We start from the raw sequence: 13,722 nt of genomic DNA on the forward strand, positions 1-13,722 counted from the left end.
CTATGTGCACACGTAGGCCGCTCCTCTGCGGGTTCTCCCGCAGCGGATTTGAGAAATCTGCAGGGCAAAACCGCTGAGGTTATCCCTGCAGATTTGTCACGGTTTGTCTTGCAGTTTCCGCTGCGTGTTTTAATCCTGCACTGGTTTTACTATTCATGCTGCATATGCAGTATCAATAGTAATGTTAAAAAAAAAAAAAAAAAAAAGGTTATATACTCACCCTCTGACGTCCCGCTCTCCTCGGTGCTGCAGGCGGCGGTCCGGTTCCAAAGATGCTGTGCGAGAAGGACCTTCGTGACATCACGGTCATGTGACCGCGACGTCACCGCAGGTCCTGCTCGCATAGGAACCGAGACCGGACGGCCGCGTACAGCGCTGGGAGGTGAGTATATCATTATTTTTTATTTTAATTCTTTTTTTTTTTTTACCACAAATATGGTTCCCAGGGCCTGGAGGAGTCTCCTATCCTCCACCCCGGGTAGTAACCGCACATTATCGGCTTACTTCCCGCATGGTGGGCACAGCCCCATGCAGGAAGTAAGCGGATCAATGCATTTCTATGTGTGCAGAATCGCTGCGATTCTGCACAAAGAAGTGACATGCTGCGGATTGTAAACCGCTGCGTTTCTGTGCGGTTTTTCCCGCGGCATGTGCACAGCGGTTTCCCATTGGTTTACATGTTTACTGTAAACGCAATGGAAACTGCTGCGGACCCGCAGCATCAAAATCGCCGTGGTTCCGCGGTAAAAACCGCAACGTGTGCACATAGCCTTATTGTCCCTCTGTAAAGCTGGAAATAAAACACAATTTATTACCGTGCTGACACAGACCACCTTCTGACACAGACGCAGGCGGAGCCCAGTATCACACAGGATATGATTAGATAAACGGCTCAGCAATCAGTATCACACAGGATAGGATTAAATCAGTGGTCCCCAACTCCAGGCCTCGAGGGCCGCCAACAGTGCAGGTTTTCAGGATTTCCTTAGTATTGCACAGGGGTTGGATTGCAATACTAAGGAAATCCTGAAAACCTGCACTGTTTGCGGCCCTCGAGGCCTGGAGTTGGGGACCACTGGATTAGATACACGGCTCAGCAATCAGTATCACACAGGATAGGATTAGATATACGGCTCAGCAATCAGTATCACACAGGAGAGGATTAGATACACGGCTCAGCAGACTCGCACAGGATAAGATTAGGTTCATGGCTCAGCAGAGTCACACAGGATAGGATTAGATACACGGCTCAGCAGACCGTAGCACACAGGATAGAATTAGATACACAGCTCAGCAGACGGTATCACACAGGATAGGATTAGATACACAGCTCAGCAGACGGTATCACACAGGATAGGATTAGATACACAGCTCAGCAACAGAATATGCCGAAGAAGAGGACCTTTTCATTCCAAGAATTCCTCTCATTCCATCTGAATTGACTTTAAACACCTCCAGTTTCCAGTTGGACTGGCATTTGCAATGTCCATTAACAAGGCTCAGGGACAGTCCTTGAAAGTAGTAGGGATCGATTTGCAATCTCCATGCTTTTCTCATGGTCAACTTTACGTGGCCTGTTCAAGAGTTGGAACTGCCAAAAATCTGTTAATCTTTGCACCGGAAGGAAAAACCAAAAATGTTGTTTATCCAAAAGGCTCTTGAATGAGTTATACATTGTATATATTGAGTATATGATGCAAAATGTTTTTATGTGCAATATAATCAATGTAATTTGTTATAACTAACCACAGTTAGTTACTGTGCTCGGGCAACGCCAGGCTCTTCAGCTAGTCATATCTATTCTTCAGTGAATATTACATATCGACCACTGGCACCCCATCTTCCATGTGACAGAGTGCAGAACTTGCTCATATTGTGTTACTTGTACCTAGGGAAATGCTCAGATGTCAGTACTACTAGGTGGTATATTAGGAAGCCATGGCCATGGAGCAAATATAAAGCTGGATAAGCCCAGGCAATTCTCTGCTTTCTCTTATAATCTACTAATGGCTGTGACTATGAGACAATTGTCATAAAACAGTTTCTTTTAATCTCCAGCTAGTGCAGTATATCAAATAGGTTACTTAGGATATACATTAATCCTGAAACCAGAACTCTGATGGATATTGTTACAGAACCCCAGCACCAAGAATATGTTATGCAGTATATATTATGTATAATAGGTTCCATGTGAAATGCATCAGTCCACAGGCTGCACCCCTGGGCAGAGAGGACAAGATATCCCCTTCTGTCCTCCCCCACCTTTGTAATTCCCACAGTAAATATCAGCAGGCTCTGGCCCCCTGCGGCTATTGTAATGTATGTCTGGCCTGCTTTTTCTATTGGCCTGCTCTGATTATCTGTGTTATATATTCAGTGTGCTGTAAATAAAGTGTGTTCTTTTAGACTGGAAATTCGTGGAGTAGCAGTCAGCTTTTATATGCCCTCACGTAACCAAGGAATTCCAGCCAGCATCCTTCATTCAGAATCCAGCAAAAGCAGAGTGGACTTCCTTAAAAATATAGTTCTTACCGATAACGGTATTTCTCTGAGCCCCCATGATGGCACCACGGAGAGAGGGGATCCGCCCACCAAGGACAGGAAACCTACAGATAAAAAGGCGGTACCACTCTCCCGCATCAGTTGTTTACATAGAGAATGATGGGAGACTACTAAAAGCTTGTTAGTTTTAACATTACTTAGTATAAACAAGATACCGCATGACTTAACAAAACTATGGCACTATGCTGATGTGTACACCCACAAGTGAAGGGAGGGAATGTACGGGTGCCGTCATGGGCTCAGAGAAATACCGTTATCGGTAAGAACTATATTTTTCTCTGTCGCCCATGACGGCACCACGGAGAGATTTGCATAGATAGTACATTCAGGGAGGGACCACCGCTTCCAGAACCCTTTTACCGAAGGTAAGGTCTGAAGAGGAGATTAGGTCCAATCTATAGTGCCTATAGAATGTAGATGGTGAGGACCAGGTAGCAGCTCTACATATCTGGTCAATAGAAGCTCCGGCCTTCTCCGCCCGAGAAGTTGCCACTGCCCATGTCGAGTGAGCCTTGACCTCCCCTGGAACGGACATTCCACTTGCCGAGTATGACAGGCTGATGGCGTCCGTGATCCATCTTGCTATAGTGACCTTGGAAGCTTTTTTCCCCTTTCGGGGACCCTGGAAACATACAAAACAGAGAGGGATCCTCCCTACTCTCTCTAGTGACATCTAAGTATTGTAAGAGGCATCTTCTGACATCTAGTGTATGTAATATTTGTTCCTCCTTATTTTTAGGGTTGGGACAGAAGGAGGGGAGCGATATCTCTTGAGACCTGTGAAACTTGGAAGCTACTTTCGGGAGGTATGCTGGGTCTATCTTTAAAATGACCCTATCTTCTAAGAACTGTGTGTAACGGGGGTTAGCTGAAAGTGCCTGTATGTCGCTAACCCTACGGGCAGATGTGAGGGCGACCAACAGGGCGGTTTTGAGAGACAGGTTTTTTATTGAAGTTTCGTGTAATGGTTCAAAGGGTGGTTTAGACAGGGCTTTGAGGACCAAATTTAAATCCCATTGAGGAACAGCTTTCACTGGAAGAGGTCTTGATCTCCCAGCTGCTCTGATAAACCTGGAGACCCACCTATTTGAAGCTAAATCAAAATTAAATAGTGCTCCCAATGCTGCCACATGAACTTTTAGGGTACTTGTAGCTAACCCCATCTCCAACCCGTTTTGCAGAAACTCTAATATGGAATTAAGGGGAATTTCTTTCCCTATTTTCGCACCTGACTATGAAAGAAACTTTTTCCATATCTTTCCGTACTGTTTTGTTGTAACCGGTTTTCTACTTTGCAATAGAGTTGAAATCAACCCCGGAGAGAACCCTCTGCCTTCTAATAGCTTCCTTTCAAGAGCCAAGCTGTCAAGTGCAAGCTCTTGACCTGCGGGTGATGAACTGGGCCCTGCGACAGTAGGTCTTGGAGGTCTGGTAATACCCAAGGGTCGGATATTGATATTTTCCTCATCCAAGAGAACCAAGGTCTCTTCGGCCAGAACAAGGCTATTAGGATGACAAGCGCCCCGTCCTCCCGAATCTTCCTCAGCACTGCCGGAATCAGAACGAGAGGAGGAAAGGCGTAGACCAGCTGATGCCCCCACGAAATCAGGAATGCATCCACTACTACTGGGTTCCTCAGGGGAGCTAGGGAGCAAAAGGAGTCTACTTTTTTGTTTAGGTGATTTGCAAAGAGATCTATTTTGGGTACACCCCATTTTTGTGTGATCTGGGTAAAAATCGCCTGATTTAGTTCCCATTCTCCCTGTTTTAGGCTGGAACGACTGAGGAAGTCTGCTTTGCGATTGTCTACTCCCTTTATATGCAAGCTTGTCAGGGATAGAAGGATGCTCTCGGCTATTTGTAGGATTGACTTGGTCACTTCCATTAGATTTTTGGAATGAGTGCCCCCCTGGTGATTTAGGTAAGATACCACCACCCGGTTGTCTGACATCACACTTACGTGGTGAGAGTGAAGGACCCCCAAGAACTCCTGAAGGGCAAACTTGACCGCAAGAAGTTCCTTCATGTTGGAAGATTTGTTTGCTAGCGTTGAAGACCAAGTACCCTGGGCTACTAGGTCGCCCAGATGAGCTCCCCACCCTGTGGGACTCGCGTCCGTAGTTAGGACCTTTGAAATTTGGATTACCCACGGGACTCCCCGGGAAAGATTTTCCTGCGATGTCCACCATGTTAGAGCGTGATTAGTGCGAGGAGATAGTGTTAACCGCCCTTCTAAATGCCCCCCTAGATGGACCTGTTCTGACAAGATCTGCCATTGGAGGTCTCTTGAGTGTAGCTGGGCCCACTGGACTGCGGGGATGCATGAAGTCATAGAGCCTAAGAGGGACATGGCTTGGCGGAGAGTTATGGAGGGGAGAGATTGAATTCTTACTACTAGACTTTTTAGCTTTTGTATTTTGTCCCTCGGGAGCCGACATTCCATTTTTATGGAGTCTAGGGAGAGACCTAGGTACTCCTGGACCTGGAAAGGCATTAGCCTGGATTTTTTTAGGTTTATTAGCCAACCCAACTCCTTTAAAGAATGTATTACTATTGCCAGCTGATTCTCGCAATGTTGCGGAGAGGAGCCTATCACCAAAAAGTCGTCCAGATATGGTACAATCAGGGAGTTTTCTTCCCTGAGGTGAGCCATTACCTCCGCAATCAGTTTTGTGAAAACCCTCGGGGCTATGGCTAGACCAAATGGTAGAGCTGAGAATTGGAAGTGACTTAAAACTCCCCTGATGTGAACAGCCATCCTGAGAAATCTCTGGTGATCCTTGTGTATTGGGACGTGATAATACGCGTCCTTCAGGTCTAGGACCACCATGAAGCATTGAGGAAACAGCATTTTGATAGATGACTTTATTGTTTCCATCTTGAATGCTTGAACCTCTAGGTAGTCGTTTAGGTTTTTCAAGTTTATGATGGTCCTGAAGGAACCGTCTGGTTTTTTTCTCAGGAAGAGGGGAATAGTACCCCTGCCCTCTTTCTTGTGGGGGAACCTCCAGGAGTACTCCCTTCTGAACTAACCCGATGACTTCGTTTTCTAGCGCCAGTTCTTCTGCTGAAGACCTTATAGACGTCATCGTAAGAGGGACGAGGGTATCTTTTGAATGTTAGTTTAAGTCCTGATTCTATTATGTTCAATATCCATTGACTGGAGGTAATCCTTTCCCAGGCCGGGAGAAAGAGAGACAACCTCCCCCCCCACCTGCGGCGAACCTTCATTGTGAAGATTTTTTGTTATCATTGGGGTTTTTGTTAAAGATGAATCCCTTATTTTTGTTTCTCTTATCTTCCCATTTCTCCTGGCCTCTTCCCGGTTTGATACGGAAAAACTTCTTGCTCCGAAAGGGCTTCCGATAAGAGTGGAGACCCAGGGAGGGAAAAGACTTTTTGCTGTCCCCTGCTTTTTCCAGGATGTCGTCTAGTGTAGAACCGAACAAAAATTCTCCTTCGCGGGGGATGGTACACAATTTTGTTTTCGTTTGTAAATCACCTGGCCAGCTTTTAAGCCAGAGGGCGCGCCTAGCCGCATTAGCAAACACTGCTGATCTAGTGGCTAGTCTGATGGAATCAGCCGAAGCGTCAGCCAGAAATGCCGCTGCCCCCCATATTACGGGTAAGGTGTTTAGTATTGAGTCCCGGGAAGATTTCCCTTTTAATTGGCGCTCTAGTTGGTTTAGCCAAATCATTAGGGAGCGGGATGTACATGCGGCTGCCACTGCCGGTTTTAGACCTCCTCCCGCTGCTTACCAGGAGCCTTTGAGGAAGGCGTCCGCCTTCTTGTCCATAGGGTCCCTTAGGACCCCCATATCTTCAAAAGGGAGGGCAAATTTCTTTGATGCCTTAGCTATGGCGACATCTAACTTGGGAGCTTTCTCCCAAAAAGAACAGGACTCATCCTCAAAGGGGTATTTCCTTTTTGGAGTTAACAGTGTCTTCTTCATGGGTTTTTTCCATTCTTTTTTAATTAGTGCCGCTATCGCATCATTAAGTGGAAAAGCCCTTCTCTTTTTTTGTTCTAGCCCCCCCGAACATGATGTCCTGAACCGATTTTTTGGGGTGAGAATCTACCAGCCCCATAGTGCTTCTCACTGCTTTTATGAGGCCACTGGTGTCTTCTAAGGGGAAACAATTGTGCCCCCCCCCCCCCCCCCCCCCGAGGAAGAAGAGGATGATGATGAGGAGGAGATAGAGGATACTGAACCCGAACTATCACTGTCTGTTTTTGATGCCGGAGACGGGGACCTGTGTCTGATCTTTCTCCATTTTTTTCCACTTTTTAGGGATCTAAAAGTGTCTTCCACTTGCTCTTTGATCAAGTTTTTTAGATTGGCTGCAAACCCGGGAAGACTTTCAGATACTGTCTGCTGTATGCATGTATTACATAGTCTCTTCTCCCAGGCAGGTGGAAGATCTTCTCTACATATGGCACAGACTTTATGCTTAGATTTACCTAAGCTTTTCCTCCCCTATAAAAGAGACAAAAGATAATCTTACTGTCTCTGACTTTCACGAAGATCAACTTACCACCTCAAGGACCCATAAATACCGGTTGGGGATGCTCTGCATCTGTTTTTTTTCCCCGACGCCGTGCTGGACTCCTTACTATGTTGGGAACTTTGGCGTTCTTTACCGGTGGTGTCCTGGTATCCTTTCTGCTGTCGCCGTTTTTGCTGCTGCTGCGGCGATGGAGGTGGTGGTGATTTTGGCAAGGGTAATGCCGGGTCGCTCAGACTGCGGCTGGTCTGCGGAGCTTTGTTAATATGCACTGCGCTGGGGCGACTGGTGCTGCGGCCTGAGGCTCTTGCTGCGATAACGCTGCGGAGCCACTGGGAGCTTGTAATCACTCCCATTTAAACAAGGATTTCCCGCCGCCTTATTCTGAATTGACGCCTGCACAGGAGTCTCCACAGCGTCGGTGAGGAGCGCCGAACGCCGGCGCCTGCGCAGACGAGCCCATCGGCGGCGCCTGCGCAGATGGCTCGATCCCCGGCGCCCAAGCTACCGCCGGCGCCTGCGCAGAAGCGCCCCGCAGCTATCGCGAGACCAGCAAGTCCCGGGCATGCGCCGTACTTTCCAAGATGGCGCCCGGGAATGCAGATATGGCGCTGCTCACTGGGACTCCCGGTCCTATGCAGCCTGCCCCTAACGCGCGGCTCTGCACGCTGTGTGGCAGTGCAGTGTGCAGGCTGACGCTTTCTTGGGAGGGCCGCGCCGCTCCTCCCGCAACCACAGAGGGACGCCCAGGATGTTGCCACTGCTGCATCTTACCTGGGGAGGTGACCGCGAACTCCTTGTCACCTCCCCCGCACACCCTAGAGGCCCACTAGCCCCCAGCGGTGGCGCTTCGGGTGACCACCCCAGCCGAGGCAGATGGACCCCAGCTGCCTGAGTCGGACTGGTTGGCCCCGGAATCCCACGTCGATCCTGGTAAGTCCGTAGGTCTCCCATCAAGGACAGGAAACCAACTGATGCGGGAGAGTGGTACCGCCTTTTTATCTGTAAGTTTCCTGTCCTTGGTGGGCGGATCCCCTCTCTCCGTGGTGCCGTCATGGGCGACAGAGAAACACGGGGTGGTACGGTAAGAGATACCAGCTTGGTAGACCCCATTACAGATATGATATAAAACACTAAACTAGATACTTTGCCAGCGAGCTTTGTCACCCGTCTTTGATGATCTATCATCCCAGTCTATTCTTAAATCTATATTATAGCTACACAACCAGTCTTATTACATATTGCACCATTACATTGTCAGCCCTATATAATCAGTATTTTAGCTGATTAGGGAAATCTATGGCCAAAAAAGCTGAGAAAACACATAACATAAAACTTCAATTGTCCAAACCGGTGAATGAGGAGAATGTGACTCTTCTCTGCTTTATTTAGTGGTGACTCCTCACTGGGGCAGTTACCTGTAGGAACGTCCTCTTCGCACCACTCATCATCCCACACATCACTTTCTCCTTTCTCCATTATGGCTTCAGCTTTGATATTCTTCAGATATTTGCCTGGATGTCAAAGCTGTGAAAGTAATAATGTAAAAGTCACAGACAGAAGGAAAACTCACATGGAATGTTCTAGATGGAGGCTTTTACTACAAGCTCATGGGGCACCTGAGTCGCCAAAAGATGCTGTCCTCTCCGCCTCCTATAAAAAAGTAATTTCCTTCATTAAACTCAGTGACCGGGCCAAATTTTTTAATTCTGACCAATGTCACTTTATGGGGTAATAACTGTGAAATCCTTCAACAAATCCCACCGATTTTGAGAAAGTATCTTAGTGGCACATTATAATTTATAATGATGATACATTTAGGTTGATACGTTGTGTTTATTTATAAAAAAAAAAAAAAAAAAAATTGACAAAAACGTAAAAAAATAGCCATTTTCAAATTTTGAATGGTTATTCCTTTAATCCAGATAGTCATACCACAGAAAAACATTAATAAATAACATTTCCCTCATGTCTGCTTTACATCGGCACCATTTGTAAAATGTTATTTTATTTTGAAACCTTTTAGGTTTAAAAATGTAGCAGTAATTTTTAATTTTTTCAAGGAAATTTACAAAATATATTTTTTGAGGGACCTATCCAGATTTGAAGTGACTTTGGGGGTCCTATATGTTGGTAAAACCCCAAAAGTGATACCATTTTGAAAACATCACCCCCCGACATATTGAAAACTGCTGTCAGGTAGTTTATTAACCCTTTAGGTGCTTTAAGGAATTAATGCAAAATGGCACGTCCCCCAGCGTCAGCTTCCCTGCGTCCCCCAGTGTCAGCGCCGGCCGGCCGTAAAGCAGAGCACAGCGGTGACGTCACCGCTCTGCTTTCCGGCCAGCGCTTACACAGTGCAGGGAAGCTGACGCTGGGGGACGTGACAGGAATGTAAGTATGTAGTTTTTTTTTTTTTTACTTTTACAATGGTAACCAGGGTAAACATCGGGTTACTAAGCGCGGCCCTGCGCTTAGTAACCCGATGTTTACCCTGGTTACCCGGGGACTTCAGCATCGTTGGTCGCTGGAGAGCTGTCTATGTGACAGCTCTCCAGCGACCACACAACGACTTACCAACGATCACGGCCAGGTCGTATCGCTGGTCGTGATCGTTGGTAAATCGTTAAGTGTAACGGTACCTTAAGGCCGCTATTTGGCCATGAATTGCCATGACAAACATCACAATCATGATCTCAGGGTGTCGATCAGATTAAATTGGAAGCGCCAACAATATGATAACCATTTATATGATCTAGTCACTACTGACAGCAGCAACTAAGGGGATAAACATATGGACGGTTCCAACACTGATCGTGGCTGATACAGCAAGTTCTCAGCAATAGTAGACAGCTGCTGGATTGTCACCTGTATGGGGATGCTTGTCTCAAATATCTCAGGTCAGTAAAAAAAGACATATTAAAGGGTTAAATGCATTAGCAGTTTTTATTTTTGCATTATTTAAACCATCTTATTCATTCATCAATCTAATCCCTATTCAGAGCAATACTATATTCACCATGACTGCAGTTTATGGGTTAGAGTCTCTATCCCTAGGATACACAGGCATCACTTTTGCTATCTAAAACTAACACATAGCTTCCCCAACAAGTTTTGCCTAACAAGCTTCCTCATAGGGTTGGGGCTATACATTTTTTAAAGAGATTATAATAGTGAGATTTAACAGGCACACTGCTGGGTGTTTTTTTTAATTTTTTATTTATGTACCACCATTTTTTAACAAAGCATAATAAAATCCACGTTTTAATGCATCTCTTAATTAGGGCTTATTTACCCTCTGGGTAATTTGGTATTCTGAATTTGCCATCCCTATGGGCCCCATATAATGCTCCATACAGAATAATGGCCCCATATAATGTGCCATACAGAATAATGGACCAGATACTGTATATTGCTCCATTCAGAATAATGGACCCCATATAATGCTGCATACAGTATAATGGCCCCATATATTTCTCAATACAGAATAATGGGTCCCATATATTGCTCCATTTATTTAAAAAACAAAAAAAAACAAAAACACAACAAATACCGTATATACTCGAGTATAAGCTGAGATTTTCAGCCCACTTTTTTGGGCTGAAAGTCCCCCTCTCGGCTTATACTCGAGTCATACCCAGGGGTCGGCAGGTGAGGGGGAGCGGGGGCTGTCTAATTATACTTACCTGCTCCTGGCGTGGTCCCTGCAGGTCCCTGGCTTCCCGGGGCCAGCAGCTTCCTCCTGTACTGAGCGGTCACATGGTACCACTCATTACAGTAATGAATATGTGGCTCCACCTCCCATAGAGGTGGAGCCGCATATTCATTACTGTAATGAGCGGTAACGGTGACAGCTCACTACAGAAAGAAGCTGCAGCGCCGGGGAAGCAGGGACTGCACAGCGCCAGGAGCAGGTAAGTATAACGGGGACGGGGAGCGCTGCGCGATACTCACCTGCTCCTCGTTTCGGCGCCGCTCCATCTTCAGCAGTGGCGCTCAGGTCAGAGGGCGCGGTGACGTGGTTGGTGCGCGCCCTCAGCCTGAACGCCAGTGCTGAAGATGGAGCGGCGCCGGAACGAGGAGCACATGAATATTGAAAGTGCTGGGGGCATGAGCAACGGAGAGGTGAGTATGTGATTTTTTTTTATCACAGCAAATGGGGCAAGTGTCTGTATGGAGCATCTATGGGACCATAACGTTTGTGCAGCACTATATGGGGCCATAACGTTTGTACAGCACTATAAGGGGCCATAACGTTTGTGCAGCACTACATGGGGCCATAACGTTTGTGCAGCACTATATGGAGCCATAACGTTTGTGCAGCACTATATGGGGCCATAACGTTTGTGCAGCACTATATGGGGCAAATATCTTTATGGAGCATCTTATGGGGCCATAATCAGCATTAGTGCAGCATTATATTGGGCAAATATGTCTATGGAGCACCTTATGGGGCCATTATTAACCTTTATGCAGGATTATATGGGGCATACTTTAATATGGAGCATCTTATGGGGCCATCATAAACTTTATGGAGCATTATATGGGGCTCCTGATTCAACATGGATATTCAAAAACACAACCTACTGATGTCTCAATAAATTTTACTTTTATTGGTATCTATTTTTACTTTTGACATTTACCGGTAGCTGCTGCTTTTCCCACCCTAGGCTTATACTCGAGTCATTAAGTTTTCCCAGTTTTTTGTGGCAAAATTAGGGGGGGGTTGGCTTATACTCGAGTATATACGGTACTCATTTCTCTTCGCTGTGTTACCCGCTGCCAGTGCTCCAGAGTCCACTGCTTCGGTCAGGCCTCCTCAGTATATTCTAAGTTCTGACTTTCTGTGACGTCTCAGCACAGAGAGTGCGCTGTAGTGACAACGTGACCTGTGCACTGAGACGTCTCAGATAGAATGACGCTAAGCAGACTGGAGCAGCGGACACCAGCGCCCTGGCATCGGATTCGGGCCCCCCTGCCTGTAGTGCACCGAGTCCCAGATCATCAGCTCAGCTAGCCGGGAGCAGCAGCAGGAAGGTCTGCAGCAAAATTCCGCAATTTTCTGCCACCACCCTTCAGGCTCCCACATGACGCTTCTAATCTTCTTCCGGGACAGGTCCTACTTGTACTGCACATGGCAGCCTTTTAGCGCATGCACAGAACAAACTTCAGGGATGGGGAAGGAAATTCACTGGACGGTGTTTATTTCTGCTGGAGGCAATGGACAGCAGAGAAAAGCATCAAGATTTTATGGACTGTCCGTAAATTTATGGACGGTTGGCAACTATGACCTTGATGCAAGCTCAATAATTGAGCCCACATCTCTGCCAACAGATGATGGATGTGATATTCAGAAATAATCTGCCTCTAAAATTGCAAAAATAGAATCATTCATAATATAAGGCTGGGAGCGTCACTCTGTCCGAAGCCTTTATAGACTGCGCAAGCGCCGGCGCAGTCTGGGCCTCACAAAGTGACGCTCCCGGGAGATCGCGGTATGCGTTAACACTGAACGCACACCGCGATCTCCAACAGAGAAGCAGGGACCGCCAGGAGGGTGAGTATCGGCTATATTCACCTGTCCTCCGTTCCACCTCTGCGCGCCGCCATCTTTCCGGTCCTCGGCCTGTGACCTTCAGTTCAGAGGGCGCGATGACGCGCTTAATGCGCGCCGGCGCCGCCCTTTGACTGACCAGTCACAGCCAGAGGACCGGGAAGATGGCGGCGCGCAGCGGTGGAACGGAGGACAGGTGAATATAGTAAGTGCTGGGGGGCCTGAGCTGGCGGCGATACCGGCACCTGACCCCCACAGCGCGCCGGTGTCCCCGCCTGCTCAGGCCCCCCCAGCACTCTGCGCCCAGCGACGATAGGTATGTTTTTTTTTAGTTTTTTTTATATATTGCAGCAGCATACGGGGGCATATAGAATGGAGCATGTTAAGGGGGCCATCAACCATAATGGAGCAGTGTATGGGGGCATATAGAATGGAGCATGTTAAGGGGGCCATCAACCATAATGGAGCAGTGTACGGGGGCATATAGTACGGAGCATCTTATGGGGGCCATAAACCATAATGGAGCAGTGTACGGGGGCATATACCATGGAGCATCTTATGGGGGCCATAAACCTTTATGGAACAGCGAACGGAGCATACACTATGGAGCATCTTATGGGGGCCATAAACCTTTATGGAGCAGTGTACGGGGGCATACACTATGGAGCATCTTATGAGGGCCATAAACCTTTATGGAGCAGTGTACGGGGAATATACTATGGAGCATTTTATGGGTGCCATAAACCTTTATGGAGCAGCGTATGGGGCATATGGATGGGAGCAGCAAATTAAAGAACGGTGGAGCAGGATGGGAGCAGCATATGACAGAACGGGGGCGCAGGATGGGAGCAGCACATGACAGAACGGGGGCGCAGGATGGGAGCAGCGCATGACAGAATAGGGCAGCACATGACAGAACGGGGGTGCAGGATGGGAGCAGCACATGACAGAACGGGGGCGCAGGATGGGAGCAGCACATGACAGAACGGGGGCGCAGGATGGGAGCAGCACATGACAGAACGGGGGCGCAGGATGGGAGCAGCACATGACAGAACAGTGGCGCAGGATGGGAGCAGCACATGACAGAACGGGGGCGCAGG

General features: G+C 47.4%; 1 pseudogene; it reads right to left on the minus strand.

Annotated features, from left to right (window-relative positions):
* LOC138646132 (zinc finger protein 585A-like) overlaps positions 1 to 13,722 on the minus strand; it is a 59,002-nt pseudogene that overhangs the window by 24,642 nt on the left and 20,638 nt on the right.

Source organism: Ranitomeya imitator, chromosome 7, assembly GCF_032444005.1.
Source record: "Ranitomeya imitator isolate aRanImi1 chromosome 7, aRanImi1.pri, whole genome shotgun sequence".
Classification (NCBI taxonomy): domain Eukaryota; kingdom Metazoa; phylum Chordata; class Amphibia; order Anura; family Dendrobatidae; genus Ranitomeya; species Ranitomeya imitator.